The following is a 17,868-nucleotide window of genomic DNA, read 5'->3' as shown; positions in this document are numbered from 1 at the left end:
GAGTGTGGACACCCCTCTCACACTCCCTCCGTGCTCCTCCTGCAGACTTGCTCCAAGCTGCCTTTTTATTTGAGTGTCCACCAGGAATCTTTCAACTCAGATAAAAATTTCATTAGCAAAGGCAGAGGGGGGGACAGTAGAAAGAAAATACAGATGGGGGGCGTTAAAATAGTGTTTGAGGGGACCTAAAATTATCTCATCCTGGCTGGGCCCTTGCCTTTCATTGTTCCTTATTTGTACATTCTGTGTCCAAAAGAAAACAACTTTTCATTAACCGGGCAATTGTCCAGCCCTTAGCAGGGCATCCAACTGCTGGGCTGTAAGATGGATGGCATCAGAACCTGAGCTGCAAAATGGAGCAATGTTCCAAACAAGGAAGTTGGGGGCTAGGCCTAGGGTCCTGTTTCTCTGCCCTTTCATCTCTCAGCCACATCTTCCCTCCAGTCTTGCTGAAGAGCCTTACCTAGCTAAGAGAGAGGACACGGACAAGAAGGTAGTGACAAGAAAGTTCGAAACTCTCAGAAGTCACCGCCTGCATATCAAACCTGAATAACGAGAGGCTATGTAACCCGGGCAGACTTCAGTTGGTTCCGCCTGCCCACGCGGCAGGTTTTTCAGGTCCTTGCTTGAGCGCACTCCCAGGCGTAAATAAACGTGCTCTCAACGGCCGCTGAGCCTGCTCGGCTATTTAGCCAGCCTGGCATCAGCACCCACGGATCCCAAACCCCAGCTCGTCTCAGCTGCTCACACGTAAGTAACTTTCAGAAGTTTGCCTTTGATGGTGTAGAAACCAGACGAAAGTGCTGTAGGGACAGTACAGTATTTGCTCTTCTGTTGGAAAACCATGGACATGAAAGAGAATAAAAATGCGGTGCTTAACCCCAAGCAGGGAGCCAGAGAATGAATGCTCCTGGGTGTAAGATAACATACCCCTTGTCGGTTCGTGGGGTTGAGGTGGATTAGGAATCCTGGTATGTGCGTGGAGTGGGGGAGGCCTTTTGACCAGAAGGTGAGATATTTCTGTTTGCTTGCCCACCTATTTCTGAAAGACACCTTGAAGCCAGCATTTACGTTACTCAGACAGATGCATAGTTTGGTAGTTTGGAAGCTGGTAATTGCTAATCTACATCTCAGCTTTCTCTAAATTCAGACATAACCTTGTTTAAAAATATATTTTGTGTTCAAGGTAGAGGGGCGGGAATATCTCTGGATTGAGATTGTGAATGTGCAGTGTTACTTATTGTTATTTCTTGTTCTCATAATACTGATTTGTAACCACAAAAACATTGATCTGGTCTAAGATGAAAGGCATTCAGCACTCTGGGGATTTCAGGAAATGGAGATTTGTGATTTTTGAGCTTAACTGTATCTAGGAATTCAGGGTATACTGTTAAGTGGAAGAGGAGTCGTTGAATGAAAAGAAACAGCATACCACATTGCGTCAATGAGAGGATCTTAAAGAGAAGAGGAATGCCACAAGTTCCCATGAAGTAGACAGAGCCCTGCAGTGTAAGTGGTGACGTAGGCTTCAGTACAACCAGGACAGGGGAGATCAAAACAGTTCAGCGGGGGAGGAACAGACTACAGAGGATTTGGAACAAGACATCATGTTCAAAAGATGCATGTGGGACATTAAAGGAAATCAGCATGACGTGAATTCCATAGTTCATTCATGCAGGCCAAGTGCCTGCTCATTAAGGACCGCTCCGGTGAAAGCCAAAGACCTTTCCGGTATTCACCCCCAGGCACTACCCTCCTTCCTCCCCAGCAAACATCTGGATGCTCATTTTCTAGAGCCCTGGAAGTCCACAGACCTTAAATTAAGACCCTGGTTTAAGATCATGCTTCATTTTTTTGTTTTGTTTTGGTACCGAGGATCGAACTCGGGTCCTTGGGCTTGCGGGGCAGGCGGTGGAAACCACTGAGCTAAATCCCCGGCCCCCAGTGCTTTATTTTTCATGTGGGTTAAAGCTGCTGACAGAGGAGCCTGCAGAGAAGGAGTGGGGAGTTAAAACCCTTAACCTGCCAGCTCCTTCTTGGTCACCAAACTGAAGCTCAGTTATAAGTTCATATAAGTCTTATGTCCACCAAGCACATTGTGATTAAGGGTTTCTCTGAGTCCCCAGTTTGGGACTGGAAGTAAAAGAAAAGAAATGAAAAGTGGATCCGGGTCTCAAAGAGCTTAAAATCTAAAATCTACAGATGTAATAATAATAATAATAATAATAATAATAATAAGCCAGTCAAGAAATAATATGTATTGCACAATTCCATTTGTAGAAGCCACAATTCACCTATAGAAGAAGAAGGCAGATCAGTGGTGGCCTAGAGAAGGAGTCGGGGAAGATGTTTGTCTGGGGCACTTGGGGGAATCACCAAGGGAGCAAAGAAAACTTTTGGGATGATGGATATGTTCACTGTTGTGACTGCTGAGCATTTCTTATATGTGGAAACTCATCAAATTATACCATTGGAATATGAGCAGCATTATAGGTCAATTATATTACAACAAATCATACTTCAACAATGTAGTTCTTTTTTATAATTAAATGCAACATGAAAATAAAAGAATAATTTTGGAAAATATTTAATTCGAGGAATAAAGTATTGAGACAAGACAGGAGGGATTGTGGACTTTTTAGGACTGGGAGATGATTTAACCTGGGGGTTGTTGGACCTGGAGAACTTTTTACAAAACATCTGTGACCGGGCTCTGCTGTAGACATATTAACCAGAATCCTTCAGTGGATAGTTTTGGCCTTGGTTTATAAAGTGCCCCAGGTGACTGTCCTGTGCAGCTAGGGATGACAGCCAGTGAAACTCAAACCCTTCACTTGACAGATGAAGATGGTAAGGGCCACGGAGTGTAGGTTACAGCCCTGGGCCACGTAGCCACTGTGTCCCATTTCAGAGAAAGCCTGGGAGGCCCAGGGAGTACAACCGTGGGAGCTCAGGGAAAGAGAAGAGGCTGCTTTGGGTCCTGAGGCCTCCATTCCAGCTCTAGCTAGGAGAGGGGATCCAGCCCAATCTGAGAGAGTTCTTGGAACCCAGAAGTGCTCCAGGGGCAAGCTGCAGGGATTACTCAGAGCCTCAGAGGTTCGATATTGGAGGAGGAGTATGCTAACATTCGAAAAGGGAGGAGAAGAAGTGATGTTTCAAAACTGAAACTTCTTTTTGTCTCCTGCATAATATCTGGTGTAAGCATGAGGATTATGCAGTAATTATTGAAAAGAAGCTTGGTGGAAGCACCAGCAACTCTGCTCTAGGGCACAGCCAAGTTGTTCTTTCAAGAAATGGCATGAGTTCTTAGCACTGGGATTAGTCTATTTGGCACTACTGGACACTTTAATTAGGACTTCCAGAGCAACCCTGGGCAAAAGCTGGAGAGAGTGACATTTGTCTTTGTGACTCCTGCCCTTCCTGTCTGTTCCTCACCTCCTCCTCAGTACTTCTGTGGATGCAGTTTCCAGGGCAGCATCTCATGGCCTGGCCGCCGCCACCTGGCCATGTTTTAGACCATTTCCCATCCTCCCTTCCATCCCAGTATGCCACTTCAGGGGTCTTACTCTCTCAAAGCTTTACTTACCCATCTTGGGAGAGCTAATTAAAGTTATGATTTTAATGGACAATAATTGCTTAATGAGTTATGTCCCTCCTGGGATATTAAATAGGTTCCAGCAAGACAACATATCTGGGAGTTCTTTGAAATGTTGTGTAAATATAATTACCATTTGAATTTTAAACGGGACAATCAGGAGACTGAGTTTTGGGTAAAATATGTAATCCCTACTGGTTAGAACCAAACAACTCGTTGGGAGAAAATACACCTAGATCTTGGATTTCCAGTAGAATTCTTCAAATTGATATAGGAATGATATCAGACCTCCAAATGAAACAGGGAAAATATTATAACTCCCAACATGCTAGATGTCAGACACACTGAGTTTGTGTTCCCCATAATCAAAGAGCGAATTCTAAAGAACAATGGAGGTTAAGAGTAGGAAATATTTATTGAGAGATATAGCTCCTGAGAGGCAGGAGGGGTCCCGAATGGGTTACCAGGGACCCCATTTTTTAGGGGGTACTTTTTATAAAGCACAACTATGTGGGTACAACGTGGGTTAAAAGTATGATCAACCGATAAGGTTACAAGTATAGTTGCTTACATAATAGTGATCCAATGGGGAGCAAATGTATGTGGAAAGAACAAAGAACTTTTCAGGTAGGCGATGGGTGCGAGGGTCTTGGTCACCCACTGAGGTGACTGATGTCTATCTAGACTTCATTAGACCAGGGGTTACCATTTATCTCATCCCTTGGGGCAGTATGTAGGCCTAGTCATTTCGTCTTTATCTTGAGGCCTAGCCTCTAACTGATGTGCCTCCAGCTACAGTTGTAATGTGTTCTCATCTGTCCTGACTCTTTCGAGGGCCCAGCCCTATCTGACTGCCTATAGTATTTCTCCCTCACTTATCTGTCTATATAAAATCACATCCTGTAGGCAACTATTTACAGATTGTGAGTGCTGATGGATTTTCTTTTTCTGAATTAGACCATTCTTTGTTAAATGCATTTGTCTTTATCAGAAGAGGCTGTGTTTCATTTATCTTTCTGAAAAGTGGAGAGCCACCTTATGGCCTTTGCAGTGTAGACAAATATCAAGATGTTCTGCTCACAGAGCTTTTGAAACATCACTTGTTCTTCCTCCAGAGCAGAAAGCTGGCACTGAGAAAGCAGTAGGCTTGGTTTTAGTGACCAGGAGCCTCCTTCCTTGGGGACTGAGTCCTGCAGTCCCAGCAACCCCTGCCACCAGTCCTGGGGGTACTGTGCCCGTTACAGCCCGTTACTGTCCCATTGGAAAACCTGAGATTGGTTCAATGTCCCGCCCCTCCTTTCTAGGGAAGCCCAGGGCAGCTGGGCGGCCCCTAGCACAGTGGGAAAGGAGACTGCAGTGAGCTCCACCCTGCGCCCTGGGAGCTGCAGACTCAGACTCTGAGCATCAAGGTGACAGTCAATGCTGGTTTGATGTTAGCAGACGAAATGCTGCTTCCTGAGTTTCCCTGAAAAATAAAAGTTAAAAATTAGACCAAGTGATAGGTTGGTGTAGCTGATAAAATAGGTTTGTATAAATGACAGAATTTCTTCTTTGGATGGCTTTTCTTTGACCATTTCCCCTTTACCTTTATTTCTAAATTTTCTCAGTGTGGAATGGCTCAGTTCAAAGGGTCACTTAGACACTTTTTAGAGAGGCTGTGTTATGGCCCAGGCCAGATGAGGTTTTGAATGCTGTTGATGGCTTCCTCAGGCTCCTAAAACACCAAGTGAATGAAGATGATAGACAGGAGAGAGGTGGGTAGCCTGTGGCCTGGAAGGATAAAACACCTAGCTGCCAGTTAAAAACCACCATCAAAGGACCCCAAGACAGGTCCTGGCCCTCTTGGGCCACGCACATCCTGCCCACTACCCTGGGGCGTGCCCATGGCAGGCAGGCTGCTGGGGATGCAGAGGATCCGATGCCACATGTGTCCCAACACAGGGGTGCATGTGGAGTTGCCATTCCTGCGTTGCTGATTCCGAATACACCAGGTCTCAGGTGTGTCTCAGCCGGAGCAGGTTCAGCTCAATCTGGGCTAGGTCCCAAGTCCTTTACACTCTGGGTGATTCAGGTTCCCTGTGGGAAGCCTTGTGTTTCTACTGCCCAGGTTGAGAACACAGTAATGTATGCTGGCTTATCAAAAAAAAAAAATCCAAGTAAATGTTGGAAGTTCAAGAAATTATTCATCACAAGTTAAGTAAGTTACTCTGATATTTGTTTCAGACTTGTATTAGCTCACAGCTGTGTTTGAGTAGCAATGGAAGCTCCATTAAAAATAGGAAAGCCCATTTTTACCCATCCCCACCCAACTTCTTATAATTTGCTCCTGGTAATTGCAATGAAATGCAACTAAACATAGAAACCCAGCCATATCTTTCAGAAATGAACTATTCTGGTCTTGTGTGTTAAAAACAAACAAGCAAAAGACCTGAGGTAGATACCGATCTGTTCCACTCAGTGTATATTGGGCAGGAAGCTAATGATGGTCATTCTAGCCATTGGATCTAGATGGGTCAAGATGGGGATTTCCTGGAATTCTTAAGGTCGAGGCAGATCTGCTTACACAGTGCAGTCTTTGTTGATGTATTTCCATTTCCTTCCTCTGTGGCTTCTCCCTAAGGAAATGTACATAAACATCCTTCCTTAGCACTTGGATTCCCTCAGCCTTATCCAAATTTCTAGTCTACTGGTGCCCAAGAATGAAATCTATTCTGTAAAAGACTTTCATTCACTAATGAATGCCGGAAGTATCTACAACTGTATGAGGTCCTTCTCACTCTTTGTCCTTTGGAGATGGCTAGAAGTGGAATGTATGAATCAGGGGCAAAGACGACAAGAGGCTATCACACACTTCCATCACCTCACTGAACCTGGCTCAAAGTTCCACAATTGAACAGCGAAGCACATCACTGGAACTAGCTCCAAAGAGCTCCGAGATGACTAACTTTTAGTCAGACCTAAAAGGAACTACAAAAGGACCTACTCTTATTTAACTTAGACAAGAGAAGGCTAAAGAGCCAATAAATGATGATGTTGAAAAGAACAGATGTCCTTGCCCCTTTTCCTCATCCATTAAGGAAAAACTGGAGCCCAGAAGGACACTAAATAAGTCATGATACACTCCCTTATTGGCAAAAAAAAAAAAAAAATACATTGGAAAGAATTTTGCAAGTAAGTTCTGGAAGAGGAGGAAGTCCATCAATCTTTTAATTGTTAAGTAGTTTTTGGTTTCTTTGTTCACTTTGATATCTAGGCTTATGTTGCCATATTCCTTAATTCATGTTATACACAAGACTCCCACTTAGGTTTCACATCTTATTCTATTTCTCTTGCTCTCTCTCTCTCTCTAACTCTATATTGTATTTTGAAATTCATGTCGGTGATGATATTTCTAATGCATTATTTTTAACTGCTTATTAATACCCTGATATTTCTCTATGGCTTTATTTATTGAAGCACCTAGTATTGCCTCTTATTCTCACAAATGATGTAGTAATGCATCTCCTCAAACATACACTGGACTACACTAGATGTGGTTATTGGGAGGACAAAGTGGGGCTAGATGGCCTGTTTCCTCTCACAGTGTAAAATGTGACAACGCAGACCTGACATCAAAAGTTCTGATCTACTATTTCAAATATTAAGGAGCTTCTTGGGATTCTTTAATATTTTAATAAGAGACAGAATGACAGAAACAATGTCCTAGAACTTAAAGAGAGATCTTAGTGATCTCTTCTTAATGTCATTTTCTTAAATTTGAATTAATCAATTCAAGAAACATTTGTCTCTACATTGGTCATTGATTACCTGGACAAAGCAAATCAAATGCTCTAAGAAATTGTTTTATTCCTGAGGTCAAGTACAGATTGTAAAATCTTTTGCCATTTCAAATGTTGCAAAATATGATGTTATTCAGTTGCCCAACATTATATCCTGAGTCACTGGGAAAATGGATTAATACCTTGTATTTATATAGTGTTTCCAGTTTATAGGGCCATTCATAAATATCATTCAATCCTACAATACCTCGAGAGCAGTGGAATCGGATGGTAGCAATGGTAGATATTTCGTGGAGGTCCGAAGCAACTGTGAGCTGTCCAAGGTCACTTGGAGAGTAAGCAATAGAGCTGGAGGGAGACTTCAGTTTTTCTTTTGAACTAGGGATCAAATTTGGGACCTTGTGCTCGCCAGGCAGGAGCTGGCACCACTGAGCTAAACCTCTGGCCCAGACTTCAGTTTTTCTAATGCTCCATCCAGTCTTTTCCTACAGTATGTCTGGTGTTTGGAGAAGAGATCTCTGGTAGGTTTACAGTTGTGCCCTGACCTGGACTTTCTAGTATGTCTGTCCTCTTCAGTTACTCTGTGATATAATGCGTAGGCTAAAGCCTCTGTTTGACCCACTGCCTGGACACCTGCTCATAAAAACAGCTCAAGTGAAGAAGTAAGGCCCATAAACTGAGTGTCATGGTAACAGGCAGCATGGGCAGTTGGACTTTAGCATAATTCAGAGCTCTACAAGGTGCCTGCTGTATGTCACTTGTATCTGTTACCTAACTGTAGTCATAAAATAAGAATGGTAGTAGGATCATAAAATATAGTAATTCATCAAAGTATATTTATGCAAAGTGAAAACTCCATTCTCCCAAAGAGTCTTTTCCTGACTTTTCATAATGTGCAAACTATCTGAGGAAGCCGAGCCTACTTACTTAATGTAGGGACCAAAGGCCAAAGGAAGAGCACATGGCAGGGAAGCCTAACCACCTGGTGACCACATGTGTGTAATACCACACAGGTCCCTGACTACTGTTTCTTATCATATAGTTCCAATTTGGGCAAAAATACTGCCAAATACTGCATAGCTTCTCAGAAAAATGAATCCTGATGTCACATGCCCAGAATTATAGATGATTACCCCTTCACAGAATCAAGGAGTGGGGATAAGAATATTTTCAGAGAGAATCTCTAATTCTTTAACATTCTAAAGTGACTGTATAGCTATAGAGCAATAGGACAACTTTACTTGGTTCTCAATTATCTCTGCATGACTTATCTTTATTGGGTTTATTTTGAATACCAGACTGGTTTCTGTCATCAGCATTTAAATTTTTGAGCATTCCTCCTCTTCTCTACATCTCTCTGTGTTGTTATTGATCTAATTAATGCTTGTCTAAACAAAACACAATTCGGAAGTTAAATATCCACCAAAACCTAAGAACTTACTCCAAAATACAAAGAATATTTATTAGCTGCCATTATTACTTATTTGGGCCATTTTTCCTCTCCACAGACTATTTAGAAAGTTGATTTTTAAAAATTAAATAACTTTATTATCAAACACACACACATACAAAAAATTAAAACCACTCAAAGTAGAACAATGCAAGGGGAAAAAACCTACAATAATATTCAAATACAGTCGAACTCAACCAAAACAGAACTGAAAAGCACTTAAACATTTTTCCATAAAACTTAAAAAAGCATCTCAAGCACCAATAAGACACCAGAGAATGTGATTTGTTTCAGAAAGGTCCCCAAAACCAACATTGAACAAATAATGATCTGGAAGAAAAACTCCAGTTAGTTAGCAGACTCCACATAAGCCAAACTTCTCCCTAATTTAAATTTCGATACAGTCATATAACACGTGATGGAAACACAATCTGAGAAATATGTTATTAGGCAATTTCATCCGTGTGTATCCTTAATTACACTCTCAGTTTCTCACACTGGAGAAACTATTCGGTATTTACACATGTGTGCCCTATTTGTTTCACTTGAGAGGATGGCCTCAATATGCATCCATTTAGCTATAAATGTCTCTAGTTTCTCGTTCTTTATGGCTGAGTAGAAGAAAGTTGATTTTTGTTGTTGTTATTTGCTTTCGAGCTTAGTCATGTAAATTTCTCTTTCACTTTGATGTTTCTTGTTAGGAAATCCTGAAAATTTTCCCCTACAGCAAAAATCCATTTATCTAATTTCTTATGTGTTGACTCATCAGATGCTTTCAAGGATGACATTTGATCATTCAATTTACTTCACAAATCTCACCCCTCCTCTATTATCAAGTTTGAAAAGCACATGGTTGGGCTCCATAGAAATCTCTAGAACAAACTGTTTTTGTTTCTCTGTTTATGTTTGATCATAGGACAGAGCCCCGTTTGAGATATAATGGATATTCACACTCACTAACCAATACCATAACCATGCTAACAATCTGCATCAGGCAGGCAGAGGCCCAAGCAGAATTCATTCTACCAGACACATTTCTAACCTAGTATTTAAGCTGCAATAAAAATGAAAGGTCAGGAAACAGAACTGGGTATCCTCTTACCTTTAACCAAGAGCTGCAATGTTAGGCTTTCTTAAGAGTAAAAAAAAAAAAAAAACACCCTCCACTTCTTTACTGTGCTTAAGTATATGTTGTCCTGTCCTCTGAGACTACTAGGCTACAATTTGCTAATCCACATAGCAGCAGAGAAGACTAAACACTACAGGAGCTGTTTACTGGCCCACACCGAAATGAGGAATTTAACAGTTTATGTCTAGGAGGTGGACCAGATGTCCAAGTTGCCTGGGTTACTTCCCTTGTATGGCTGGTGAGGCCTCACTTACTAAGAGCATTCTTTCTATTCTTAAGTGTTCTAAGTTAATGATAAATTATTTGGGTATTAAGGAGCACCTGGGTTCAAAATGTTTTGCATGCTCCTCAGTTGCCCTTTGAAGTAGGAATTAGGTACAAAGTGTTCAGCAAATCAAGGACAGAGCTCAGAAAGGCTTCTGTACTGCCCTTTCTTGGACCAATGACATCTTCTGCTTGTGCAGAAGAACGTGATAATTTAAAATCCAGGCCACTCTCATCCTCAGAATTTTAGAAGAGAAATAGTCTCAGAGTCATCTGGCACACCTTCACTTTTCTGGACTAAAAAATAATTATAATACTTATGCAAATGTGTCTGTCATTTTACACTTTTTGGAATTGTTCCATGAGTATCATTTTATTGGGTCATAACTGGAGTAGACAGGCAAGGAAGGAAGCTTTGGCTACATTTTACAACTATGAGACTACATTTCAAACAAGTTAAATGATCCCACCAAGGTCATGTGCAGACAAAATGAGTTAAAATTGAGACCTACTTCTGATTCCTTGCGCAAGCCCCTTCCACTGTCCCACAACACTTTATATTTTCATTCATTAATGAAGATTGCAAATGTATCCCCTACATATAATTACCGCTCACAGACATGCACACTTTCCCTCTGTAACCAAAGCCCCTATACACTTGTCTCTCCCTGGCTGCCACCCACTCTGGCCAGCAACTAAACTGTCCTTGTCTGACAGCGCCACTTGGTGGTAGGCTCAGGAACATGACACACAAAATCCTATCCCCTTCTTTGTGGGACCTTGAGTAGAAGGATGAGGAGGAAAAGAAAATGCAAAATAATCCTGAATTTTTCCTTTATTTATTTATTTTTTTTTTTTTTTAGAGAAAAGCTTTAATTGGAAAGTTAAAGAGAAGATAGGAAAGGACTCCAGTGTAAGTAGCTGATACAGGGGTTCAGGCTGGCCCACCCACAAATGTGGGAAGCTAGCTTCTGGCTTTTTCTTTATTCTCCACAGTTACAACATGATTAATCATATCTCAGACAATGTATGTCTCACACCAACACTCAACATTCCTTGCCCCTCTTTCCCTGTCTTTATCCTATCCATGACTGAGCACAGCCCTAATTATTACACTTTTACATCAAGATGAAGGAAAGTCATGCGTCTTTTTATTTAATTTTTATTCTAACCCACACTTCTCTTTTATTAATCCACATTAATTATATAGAATGATGGGTTTCATCATGACGTCTTCATACATACCAATAACATACTTTTATCATATACCTCACCACCATCATAGAAATGGTCCTTTGGAAAAGCAGCTAGTTTACCAATGGAGATCTCCCATGAGATCACAGAAATGGAACTGTCCTCTTCCAATTGCCCATTTATTTATTGTTTTGTTTTGGTACTGGGGATCTAACTTGGGACCTTGTGCTTGCGAGGCAGGCAGCGGCACTACCAAGCTAAATCCCCAGCCTTGCCCATTTGTTTCTAAGAAGGTAGGCTAAATATTTCACTTATTTCACAGCATACTCAAAAAAGAAGCTTAAGGCTTTATTGTTGTCTTTCACCATTTTCTTATGCTTTCAAGTCTGAGATGAAAATCGGAGTTGGGCTATCAGTGAAAAGAATTCAGTGTGTGTGTGTTTGCACAGCCAGAATGAATTCTCTTTCTTTTTCTTTTTGTGACAGAGTCTCACTATGTAGTCAAGACTGGCCTTAAACTCTCCATCCTCCTGCCTCAACCTGCTTAGTGTTGGGATTGCAGGAGCGAGCTGCCACATATGAAAGGGTGTTCAGGGTTAAATAGAGATTCATTCACCACTGGAAGGCATTCACAGACACCTCCTCCTCTGATAGTTTTTCATAATACTTTCTATTTTCTGAAGGAAATATAGAAAGTCTAGATCACTGAGAGCCTTGTTACAACAACAGTTTCAGGAGGGTCCTTAATCAGTTCAAGGCTACAAGACTGCACATCTAGGGATTAAGTAGTGGCAACAGTCACTCAGCTTCTGCTATCTAGTTGAAGTTAACCTTTCCATCCCATTCTGTGGGATGCTGGACCTTTTTCCCCCCAGCTTGCTCTGTTATTCACTAATGTCATCTTTCCTTTATATCTGCACCAGTGGATGAAGAGAAAGAAAGCCCCCTGGGTGATGGTGCTGGTGGTAGGAAGTAGAATTGTTGGCTGATCACTGAGCTGGTCAGAGCTATGTGTGATCGCTAAAGCTGAGAAACATGCCCCAAGGTTAGAAGTATTGCTTCCAGACCAGCTCCACATCACAGGAAAGCCAGGGCATGGGCTTTTGCCTGCCCCCATGGCTCTGGCCAGCTCTCCTGTCCTTTCTACTACAGCCACCCAACCAGGACCTTCTGTCTACACAGCTACTCAGTGCCAAGGGGAAATACGGGGTATTGATTAAGAAAGTAGGTGCAGGGCCGGAGATTTAGCTCAGTGGTTCCACTGCCTGCCTCGCAAATGCAAGGACCAGGTACTAAGAAAGAGAAAGAGAGAGAGAGAGAGAGAGAGAGAGAGAGAGAGAGAGAGAGAGAGAGAGGAAGAGAGAAAGAAAGGTGCAGAAGCCAGACTTTCTGGGTTTAAATCTCCACTCTATCATTTACTAGACTTGTGATTTGGGGGAAATTATGTACATCTCCTAGGGAAAGGTATATAAGTTTCCATTTATATCTATTTCTACATGTATAAAATGAAGGTAAGAACATCTACCATGTAGTGTTGCTGTTCCTCTATGATTAAGTGAATTAATCCCTCTAACCACTTGGGACAGAGTCTGGTACATAGTTATCACTCAATAAATACATTGTTATTGTCATTATAAAAACCATGTGAGATTTCTGTATTTAATCAACAATAAGAATTAACTACATTGTTTGAAGCACTGAGAATAGAAAGATATAGAGATCTATAAGTTATTTTTTCTAATTTTATACTTCAGTTAGTGTTGATTGTTGAAAATACAGTAGTCTTTTCCTAAGTTATGTCCTAAATACAGTCATGTTCAATACCACTGGTTAAGTTCTGCTCAACAGATATCTAATGAGCACCTAGTAAGTCCCAAGTACTCTTAATGAATACTGGGAAGATACAAATGTATAAGAGAGGATAAATCCCTCTGAGAAGATTATAAAATTTAATAGGGAAGACAGGCCCTGAGCAAATTACTTCAAAACAATTTCAATTTGGTCGTTATTCACAAAGGCCAAGGTAACCTTGAAAAAGTCCACTCTCTAATTCATACAATATTTATTCTTGCTTAATATTATTTTCTTCACTACTCTTCTGCCCAGTTAATGCCTTGTAATTAATTGAGGAGAAAAAAAAGGAGAAATTGAGGAGTAGTGGTAGTGAAAATACCAACAATGAAATTTGAAACCAACATACAATATAGAGAAAACACAGAAGATGTGAGGTGTCTCCCCACTCCCTATTCTGTCAGCCTTGAGAGATTCCACCCAGGCATATATCTTTTTTATTTATAATTTTTTTCAGGCATATATCTCATTGAAGCAACCTACCCAGCATTTGACTTTAAAAAAAAAACAGGTTCTGATTTCAACTATTGTCCTTTACTACTCCAGAAATATTTAAAATCGGATCATAACCTAATGGGGACACCTAGGCAGGTCCCAATCTCCTGCTTGGTGCTACAATGCAAGGTGAGAAGAAAGACATAGAGACAAAATTAAAGAGAGAAAGACATAAACGGGGAGCCAGGATGGCCAGTGCTGCGTGAGCAGCAAACACCCTGGCCAGCCAAAGCTGTTGACATTTATTGGTGACATCATAGTTAGGTTAGCATGAGAGGGTTATGTGTGGTTGCTAGGGATACATTTCTGATGCAGGCAAGGCCTAAAAGAGAAGAGACAAAGAATTCTTAATTTGGGGAATGGAATTTGGATGCAAGTCACTCTGACCTCAGCTGCCATTTATCTAGTCATGTAGGCTTTGGTTGGACTCACTTCTCAAAACAAGCCAATTGTGGGGTTAACTCTTTACAGCCTGCAGTGCTCACCCCTTGCTTTGGGCATAATCAATGGGGCAGTCCCCCACATAACCTGGAAAAAGTGAGACTTATAAACTGTTCTTATCAATCTGCCAAACAGGAGATGTCTTACTGAACACTTAGCTCGCGGCCATCTAAAGAACAATAACATATTCCACAAGCAAGCTCTTTACAGTTAGAGACAAGTCCCTATAGTAATAGCATATGAAGTTTCCCACAAAGCTGAACATGGGCACAGGTGTGCACTATTACACCTGTATCTCCTGTTTATAGGAGAGAAATGGAAGCCCAGCAAAGTGATCATTCAAAAGATCAGTATTTGGAACTTCTAATTATATAAACTTTTACTATATTAACTCGAATTTCATTTTATTCTTAATTCTTCTAATCTTTTTAGATAGGACAGAGGGGTTTTTAAGGCAAGAGGAAAGCTCACTTAAAAGAAAATAACATTAATTAGCAAGTACACAGAGCACATATAAAAGCATCAGAACTGAAAGTAAAAAAAGAGCATTTTGTAAGACCTGAGTTAACTATTGAGGTATGTGCATTTCCACAGCAGGGCTGAAAGATCAAAAACAAAAACTGACAAAACTGCAGCAGGAACAAGATCCTTGGGATGGTTTGGTCACTGGCAACTCGTTGGAATGGCATGAATTCTCGTAGGCATTTCAGTCTTCTGGCTCCTTGCATCAAGTGCAGCATGTCCTAGAACGGCATGCTTGTTTGTCGCTGTAAACCTGCAAGTGGCTCTGCCACAGTGCTTGAAATCATTACATGGGTTGAAAGTTGAGAGCTGAGATCTTATGAACAGACACTCTCCCCAAGTTACTTGCACTTCAATTTCCTCATCTTCGAAATGGAATTAGAGCAAAACTTGAAAGGGGAGATTCCATGACCTCCGTTGTCTACTGTCAGATAAACACAGAGCTTTGGGAAAGAGATGTGTGGAAGTCTGCTGGGCTCAGAAGTGAAAGGGTTGGGGCCAGAGAAACCATAGCAGGTCAGCAATGTCCCATACCCCACTGGGAAAGATCCACTGTCCCCTACCCCTAATCTTCCTGAAAGTGACAGCCCATGATTGAGCTGGAGCTCAAAGATCCAAAGGGGTGAATTGGTGATGGCTTGGAATTTCTTCCATCAGTAACATATAGGAGGATATATTTGGAGACACAAATCAATCTCGATGCTCATAAAATCACATACTGCCTTTGCCGCCATAGGCAGAATAAAAGGTAGAATTCTCAGTCTTCTCCTGACACTGTAGATAACTTAGTTATTTCTCCTGACTGCAAAATAAGACTAATTCCATTCTAATGTGTTAAGAGAAGATTGTGAGAGAGACTGCAGTGACCACTGTCCATCTTCTTTTAGAACCATCGTCATGATTCTGTAGTCCAAACACTTCAGCATATTGTCTAAGTGTATGTGTGGACCCTATTTTAAACCCACACCACAGTAGTGTCTCCCTTTTACATTTTCTGTCTATCTCTAAATCTTTGCTTCTTCTTTACTCAGTCATTTTAAATCCATCTGTGTGATTTTCATTTGGAGACTTTAATATTTACTATTTTTGTGTGTGTGGTACTAGAGATTGAACCCAGCATGCTCTTCCACTGAACTATGTCCCTTACTCTTTTTGTTTTTATTTTGAGATAGGCTTTGCTAAATTGCCCAGGCTGGCCTTAATTTTGTGATCCTCCTGCCTTAGCCTCCTCAGTAGCTGGGATTATAGGCAAGTACCACCATGCCTGACTAAAGTAACACCTTTGGGGGGGGGAGTACCGGGGATCAAACTCAGGACCTTGAGGATTCGAGGTAGGCGGCAGAACCACTGAGCTAAATCCTCGGCCCCAGAGTAACATATTTTTAAAGTGTAAAATCAAATACTAACTCTCAAGAGCTCTGCAGAAGCAAAACAGTAACACTTTTAGCATGATACAATAGAAGGTCTTAGTAATTCGTTTTCCATACATTTTTTGTATTGTTCCTGGTGACCAGTGGAAAAAAACTCAGCTAGGCTGGGACAAAGCTCTACCTCTCAAAAAAAAAACCCAAATAACTTCAAATCCCATTCTGGGCTGGAACAGGGGCTACTCCTACACAGTGAACAGTAAACATATGGAACATTTTAACCCCAAGAGGTCATGCAAGCTGAAACCATAAATAGCTTCAAGAAAGTTTTAATACTGTCATGGAAAAAGAATACACAACTGAGGCACAAACTAAGAAGGGTCAACAATACATGTGTTGATAATGATGTGAAGAAAAGGAAACCCTAAACACTGTTGGTAAGACAGTAGTTTCGATCAACAACTTGGGAAATGATCTGATATTGTGTTGTAAAGCTGAACAGCCATGCACTCTGTAAGTCAACAGTGCAGTCTTGGTAAATACCCTAGAGAAATCCTGCCGGGAGGCATCAGAAGGCAGGGACAAGAAGCAATGTTCAAGAAGCAATGTTAAGAACAGCAAAACACTGGAAAGAACCCAAGTATCCAATGATATGAAAAGACATCCCCAAATTCTGGTGTATTCATAAAATGGAATCAGCAGTAAATATAAATGAACTTCTTTACATGCAGAAATAGGGATCTTAGAAAAAATGCTGAGTGGGAGAAGTAGTTCTCAAAAGAACTATATATACCAACAGTATGATATCATTTTTATAGACATAAAACATTATGAAACTATTTTTAGGAATTCATACATATGTGATAGAACTAATTTTAAGAGTAAAATAACGATTAATATAAAATTCAGAATCATGGTTTTCTTCTTAGGTCAGCCAAGGGAGTGGGACTAAGGGAAGAATATGGGTAGCTTTGAGAGTCTTGGTAATGCCTTAATCCTTAAGTCAGGTGGTGTTCATAATACTATCTTACTTAATTTATGCTTCCTAACTCACATGTGCATTATATATATCCTTTTATGGGCTGGGAATGTAGCTCAGGGGCACAGTGCCTGCCTGGCAAGTGCGGGCCCTGAGTTTGATTCCCGGTACAAAAACAAAAACAAAACATATATCCTTTTGATACCCGATGATGTTTCAGCAGAAAATGAAAATGTCTACATCCCTGACTTCTAAATAGACTTGGGAAACAACTCCTAGACTTTTCCAGGGGATGTTATTTGCTGCCAATAATAAAATAAACCTCAGACCAATGTGGACCACTGATCTGTTCAAGATTGTGCTTTCTGGGGCCCACACTAGTAATCCCAGCACTCTGGGCGGCTGAGGCTGGAGGATCCCAAGTTTGAGTCTAACTTGGACAACTTAATGACTTATCAAGATCCTGTCTCAAAACTAAAACTTTCAGGCCGGGGATTTAGCTCAGTGGCACTGCACCTGCCTGGCAAGTGCAAGGTCCTGAGTTTAATTCCAGGTACCAAAAAACTAAAACTTTGTAAAAGGACTGAAGATGTAGCTCACTGTGAAGGCCCTGGCTTCAACCTCCAGTACTGAAAGGGGAGAGGGAGAATGTAAAATTTTAAGAAAATAAAAATGGGGTTTTCTACTTTTAAAGTAGTAAGCACTTATTATAGAAAATTTGAAAAAGTGGGAAACTATAAAGAAGAAAACTGCCCTTTTTTGTCCTTTCTTCTTCATTCATAATTGTACAATGTGGATGTAA

General features: G+C 41.0%; 1 protein-coding gene across 3 annotated transcripts in view; it reads left to right on the top strand.

The window, feature by feature from the left end:
* Positions 1 to 304: 304 nt before the first annotated feature.
* Positions 305 to 17,868, top strand: part of Hopx (HOP homeobox) — a 30,895-nt gene continuing 13,331 nt past the window's right edge. For 2 of the 3 annotated variants that reach the window (XM_087187706.1, XM_004849687.4), the window contains exon 1: positions 452 to 750. The gene's annotated coding sequence lies outside the window, so the exon portion shown is untranslated. Of the gene's footprint in view, positions 751 to 17,868 lie in introns of all 3 variants that reach the window. The other variant, XM_004849686.3, reaches the window with a different exon arrangement.

The sequence above is a fragment of the Heterocephalus glaber genome, unplaced genomic scaffold, assembly GCF_053883595.1.
Source record: "Heterocephalus glaber isolate CG9 unplaced genomic scaffold, H.glaber_assembly_v1.0 deba00001509, whole genome shotgun sequence".
Taxonomy (NCBI): Eukaryota; Metazoa; Chordata; class Mammalia; order Rodentia; family Bathyergidae; genus Heterocephalus; species Heterocephalus glaber.
This window is presented reverse-complemented; position numbering and strand designations above follow the sequence as displayed.